Here is a 7,114-nt window from a genome sequence, read left to right as displayed (position 1 = left end):
TTTGTTAAATCAAAATGAATAAACTCGGTCTGTCATCTTGCATCATCCTCAGACCAAACAAAACTTACAGTCCGGAGTAAATAAGTCGACCTCCATCTTTTATCCAGACAACAGGACTTTTTCTGCTGTGACAACTTATACACAGCAAAAAAGGTGTGTCTAAAAACAAGATGAAAAAACAGTAAATCTGAGGGAAATGATCTTGCTGCATGGACAAATAATTTCACTTGACAAGATTTCTTAAATTAAGATTATTAAATCTAGAAATAAGCATGTTGAACACTTAAAATAAGAAATTAACTCTTAAAACAAGATAAATTATCTAACACTTCTAAATCTAAAGTTTTTTTTATCTTGGTAAGAAACAAATAATTCAGGTCACTCTGCTCGGGCCAGTTCATCGCTGCTGGCAGCTTTAATTTGTCTTGTTTTAAGAGTTAATTTCTTATTTTAAGTGTTCAACATGCTTATTTCTAGATTTAATCTTAATTTGAGAAATCTTGTCAAGTGAAATTATCTGTCCATGTAGCAAGATCATTTCCCTCAGATTTAGTGTTTTTATCTGGTTTTTAGACACACCTTTTTTGCTGTGTGTAACATCATCTAGCATGATCGGTTTGGTGGTGGGTCAGTGATGGTCTGGGGAGTCATATCCTTGGAGGGTAGCACAGACCTCCATGTCTTAGCATACGGTGCCCTGACCGCTGTCGGGTATCAGGATGAAATCCTCAGAGCAGCTGTCAGACCTTTAGCTGGTGCTGGTTCCTCCTAGTAGTAGTGGAGGACTATGTCAGCCTCATGTGCCTGGAGTGTGTAGGCGGTTCCTGGAAAGTGAAGGCATTGATGGCCTAAATGCAATTGAGCACCTATGGGACAATATGTATCGGTGCACCCGACACCGCCAAGTACCACCACAGGCTGTCCAGCAGCTCACACTGCAAAAACCAACTGACAAAAAACAATAAATAAATAAAAATAACTAGAATTAACCAAATACATGCTCGAAACGAGTCAAATTATCTGCCAGTGCAGTAAGTACATTTTTCTTAGTAAGAATTCTCTAAATAAGTAAAAATATCTAGGCACTGGAAAAACCAATGACGTCTTGAAATAAATCCAAATATACTTATTTTGAGCAATTGTTGCTTGAAAAGTTCAACTGTAGTAACATTAAAATAGGCCAGAAATACTTGAAACGAGCATGTTTTGATGGTAGAAAACGCTTTTGAAATATTCAACCTACATGCAACTAAAACTCAGCTGGAACCAATATTTTAGGTAAAAACATATTCAACAGTTGTATAGATTGAAAAGCATGAAAAAGCTCACAATGTCAATCCTAAAAACTCTTTTGTCTTTAAAGTCTTTAAACAATAAGATAATTAAATAAGCACATAAAGCTATGGTCAGTAGGTAAATTATACTCAAAACAATATAATTAAGATACCATTGCTAGATATAAGAAGAGAATACTTGGTAAGCTTCATGTTTTTTGCAGTGTACTGATGCCCTGATCCAGCTCTGGGAGAAGATCCTCCATCTGCTGTCTCATCAGGAGCTGCTCAGATGTTGTCAAGAGTGCATCGAGGCACGTAGGGGCCATAAACACTACTGAGTCATATTATGAGTGTCCGTGATAAAATTCATGCAAGTTGGAACATCCTGTGATGTCATTTTTACTTAGGTTTTTGGTGAGATTTTGAATCCGACCTAGCCTGGCTAACGCCAGACTATATCACTAATGAGATATAGTCTGAAGACCACCTATTAATTTTTTGCGTAGAGGAGGTTTACAATCATCCAGAGCCGTTTATTGGGCGCTACGAAAGTCTATCATAGCGTCTGTACGTAGCTCTTAGCCAATCGTATCAGTTATACCAGATGACGTATGTAGAGAGACCGAAGACGACTGATGTTTACATGATGGCGGCAAACGATTATTGCCGTTTGTGTAAGATACATGAAGGAAAAAGGACACTCCACATATGCACACTCTTCAGACAGATATTTTTCCAAAAAAAAAAGGAGCATATCAGAGAGGTTAGCATTATTAGGAGTGATAGTCGCCCAAGAGTCCACAACCACAACGACCGGGGTCTCTAAACCCCATTAGCTTAACCGCTAACGGGGCTAGTTGGTAGATTAGGCTTTTGCCAAATCCTGTTTCTAAAGGAGTGTAGGAGTGTGTTCCTCTTTTAAAATAAACTTTGGCTCTAAACTATCTAGAACTCTGTCTACAGCTAGATCCAAAGAGAGCTTGGCGTCTGCTGCAGCCATGTTGGATCCGTAAGAAAACTACAAGCTTCCGTCTGTCCAATAGTACGCATCATCGTCTCGCTGTCCCTCCCCGTTCTGTGATTGGATACCAAAAGCAGGGCTAAGAATCGCCCATGGACACCATGCCGCCTTGCAGTTCCAAACGAAATCGAGCGTGCAAGGCAGCATGGGTATAGCCAGACTAAATCCAACCCTCAATGGGTTAATGGTTTGGGGTTTCATTGACCACTGTCATGTCATTTTGATCTAAACAAGTTATACAATGTACATCAGTAAAGATTCTCACCTTGAATCATTTGTTCACCTGTTTCTGAAGTGATTCAAGCGTTCCCTTCATTTTTTTGAGCGGTGTATGTTGTGTACTGAAAACTGTTAAACTGGGTTTATACCACACGAGACAAAACAAGCATTCATGTAAAGCACAATGTGTCACAATAATTGTATCTCAATTATCTTGTTTTTATGATCCCTGGAAGCTAAAATCATAACTGAAAAATAAATTAGATTAGTCGCCCTGCCTTAGTGTGGCTTTGGAAACATCAAGCTTTTATTTAGTTCCTTCTTTTATTTATATATTTATATGGGATAAATATAAATATATATACAGTATATTTTTGGGGGAACTGGAGAATTGTTAGAAGCCTAAATTAAACTTGATTAATCTCTGTGTGTCTATAAATGTATCTTCCTGTTATTTTTACAGTCTGTTGACAGCGTCTGTCATCAAAGCCAGTTAATAAAAACATCTTTTGTTTCTGTTTTCCAGTCATTTTTTGACTGGGACTGTGTGGCTTTAATTTTTTTTACTGTGTTTTCTGAATACACCACTAACACTTATTTTAAGCCACTTAGAGAAGCAGACGGGTGGGGTTTAGCAAATCAGGACAATCCATGCGGGTTGACTCTGTGGTCACTGACTTGACCTTTCTTTCCTGTCACTATTTTAGTTTTCTTTCCCTTCTTCTATTTTTTTTTCTTCCATTGTCCTGCTGTCTGCTTCTCCAGTCAAGGCCCTTCATCTGTCACAAGCAGGCAGCGTGTTGCTGTCAGCTCTTCTCATATTGTTCCTCTCTATCTGAGGGACTCCAGAGTCTGAGGCTGTGCAGCTCTGGATCTGGATCAGCTCTCCAGCAGCACGCAGCTCGTTTCCTGGTAAGCTCCGATCCTGAGTGACTCACTTCCTGTTCCCTCCCATCCTGAAACACTGAACACTGAAGACTGGCTCCAGGAAGACACGCTATTCATCCAGCACCTCAAAGGTTTCCTATCACACACACACACACACACACACACACACACACACACACACATACATGCACGCGCGCGCACACACGCACACACACACACACACACACACACACACACACACCCACGTACACGCACGCACACACACTCACACACACTCACACACACACACACACACACACACACACACACATACATACATACACACACATACACACACATGTGCACGCACAAACACACGTACACACAGAGACACACACACACACACACACACACACACACACACATACACACACACACACAGAGACACAGAGACACATACACACACATACACATCAACATACACGCACACACTCGAACACTCGCACACACACACGCACAAACACATTGATACACCACACACACACACACACACACACACTTGAAGGTTGTTTCATTTTCTTAAACAGAAGCCTGAGTTATCTATTTAATATTTTTTTTTTTTTTTTTTTTTAACTTTCTTTTTATTGAACACTTTAACAAACATTTTGCATACATCTGGTTTACATAAATCAAACCCCTCCAATAATACATCTTCAGATTACACTTGCCGTCCTTCATCTTGGATCAGATATAAATTAACTCTACATTTTTATTCACTCCAATAAAATTGTGCAACTGAAATAGTAGTCATCCAATGTCATCCAAAAATGATGACTAATCAAACAGCATTTTGTTCCAGTGTAGCAAAATTTTAGAAATAAAATTAACAGAAAAAAAACAACAATAAAAAACATAACTTTTCAACTTCTGTAGCTATGAACCAGGGTACTTTTCCTTCTAATGATGGTCATCTCAGATAAAGTCAGATCTAATTGATTTTATGTACTCTACCCAATTTTTCCATATTCTTTTAAATCTGTCCTCCTCCAGTCTCACGGAGAAAGTTAATTTTTCCATCACATAAATATTATGTATAACCTCAACCCAGTCCTCAATCTTAGGTTCCTCCTTTTTCATCCACTTTCTGGTAATTGCTTTTTTGCTTGCAATCAACATTATTTTATACATGTGTTTGTCTCCTGATCTAGTAAAGTCAATGTCTGATTTCCCCAAATATAAAACCTCAAAAGTAGGTGGAAGGTCTACCCTCAGTATTTTGTCCATACATTTCTTAAGCTCCTGCCAGTAGCTGCGAATGGAGGGACAGCTCCAGAACACATGAAAATGATCAGCTTTAACAGCTCCACATAGTCTCCAACACTTTGTCTCATGATATTTTGTCTGTGCTGGTGTTCTAAAGAATCTTGCGATGTTCTTCCACCCGTGTTCTCTCCACGATAAGGAGCATGTTGTTCTCCACTGCTGTTCATTTATCTCTTCCCAATCATCCACAGATATAACAATATTTGCCTCCCTCTCCCATCTCTGTTTTATATACACAGTATCATTTTCTTTAAGGTCTTCTATCCCTTTGTATAATTTTGAAATTAATTTTTCCCTCGGTTTTGATTCATATGCTGAAGTAAACATCTCAATGACTGCAAACCCCTTCCCCTCCATTGATCCCCTTAGTGTTTGCTCTAAATAATGCCTTAGTTGCAAATACCTGTATAGATCTTGATTTGTCAGATTAAATTGATCTTTTATCTCTTGAAAGCTTTTAATCTTCTTCTTTCTTAAAAGCTCCCAGAATATCGTAGGTCCCCTTTCCCACTTACAAAAACTCTTATCTGTTCTATTAGGCGCAAATTCAGAATCATACCCAATCCATCTTAACAGTCTACTTTGTGTTCTCAAATTATTTCTCATGATAAATTCAAACCAAATATTTAATGAAATCTCCAACCATGGGTTTATTCCTTCTTTAATGTGTTTTTTCAAGTTATTGTCCCCTATTATAGCCTGTATAGGAACCCCATCTGTCGTGCTGGCCTCAATTTCTTTCCATCTCGCTGAGTAAGAGGGATTGTATACATTTAGCAATATTTTTATTTGTGCAGCTTGGTAATAGCTCTTCAGGCATGGAAGTGCCACCCCGCCTTTGTTTTTAGGTAGCTGCAATGTTCTGTACCTAATCCTCGGTCTCTGCCCCTGCCAGATGTATCTAGAGATTATTTTATCCCATTCCCTAAATTCTTTATCTGTTACCTCCACTGGTAGACTTTGGAATAGGTACAGTAGCCTTGGCAGTACATTAATTTTTATCACCTCCACTCTTTGCATAATACTTAAATAAGGAATCAGATTCCATCTGCAAATATCAGATTTAATTCTATTGAGCAATGGATCATAGTTGATGGATTTTAATTGTCCTAAATCTTGGGGTAGGTTAACTCCCAAATACTTTATTGATTTTGATTCCCAATTGAACTTGTACTTGTCTCTAATCGCTTGACCTGGTCGATAGTTGAAAGTAATAACCTGAGTTTTTTGTACATTTATTTTGTAGCCTGATAGAGAACCGTAGTCTGTAAGGGTTGTCATAAGTTCAGGGAGGGACGTGTTTGGGCTGGATAAATATATTAATACGTCATCAGCAAATAAAGCTATTTTTTGTATCCCTCCCCCCATGTCTATACCTACTATATTTCCATTTTGCTTTATCCAATAGCTCAGGGGTTCCAGAAAAATGGCAAAAAGAAGAGGACTAGCTGAGCAACCCTGACGACAGCCTCTTTCTAATGCAATAAATTTTGAAAGACTCCCATTGACCCTGATTCTAGCTGTCGGTTTATTATACAGGGCCTTTATAACCTTAATAAATGTCTTGTGGAAGCGAAACCGCTCCAAAACACTATATAGGAAATCCCACCCCACAGAATCAAATGCTTTTTCCGCGTCTAATCCCACCACTACTGTCTCTATTTGATTTTTGATTATATGTTGCATTACATGTAAGGTGCGCCTAATATTGTCCTGCGTCTGTCTTTGTTTTATAAAACCCGTCTGATCTAAGTGGATTATTTCTGGCAAAATTATTTCTAAGCGTCTTGCTAAAATGGCTGTAAACAATCTGTAATCTTGATTAAGAACACTGATAGGTCTGTAACTGGAGCATTCCTGCTCATCCTTTCCCTCCTTCGGAATTACAGAAATAATGGCCTCTCTCCAAGAATAATTTAATATTTTATATTAGAGTTCTCATCTATTCCAACAGTTCAGTTAATTTTTGGTAAAATCAAGCATGTGTACCAAAAATATATTTTGATTTGCAATGTGTAATTTAACAAATTTCTTATAAATATTAAATATAACTGACACATTTTAAAGAAAACAAGGATGGTGAGGACAGTAAATGTTGCTGCTGGAGTTTTCCCAGAGTTCCCTGAAACACTGACACTGAGTGGTGTGCATCTTTTATCACTAATCTGCTTATCCCTGTGGCTACCTGTGCCCAGTGTATATATAGAAGATGTGATCCTCTTAGAGGCGACTTCAGCCTGGATTTGGAGACTGACGGCCTGTCGGCTGCAGTGCTGTCTCTGTGCTTGTGGGGGCGTCGTGTGAATACTAGAGTGGATGACATTCAGTCTCCACTCAAAAGACGTGTTCTGTCTCTGTCTGCCTGACTCATTATCCTGGGAATCACTGCTTCATAAATGACACTGGG

Source organism: Centropristis striata, chromosome 4, assembly GCF_030273125.1.
Source record: "Centropristis striata isolate RG_2023a ecotype Rhode Island chromosome 4, C.striata_1.0, whole genome shotgun sequence".
Taxonomy (NCBI): domain Eukaryota; kingdom Metazoa; phylum Chordata; class Actinopteri; order Perciformes; family Serranidae; genus Centropristis; species Centropristis striata.
This window is presented reverse-complemented; position numbering follows the sequence as displayed.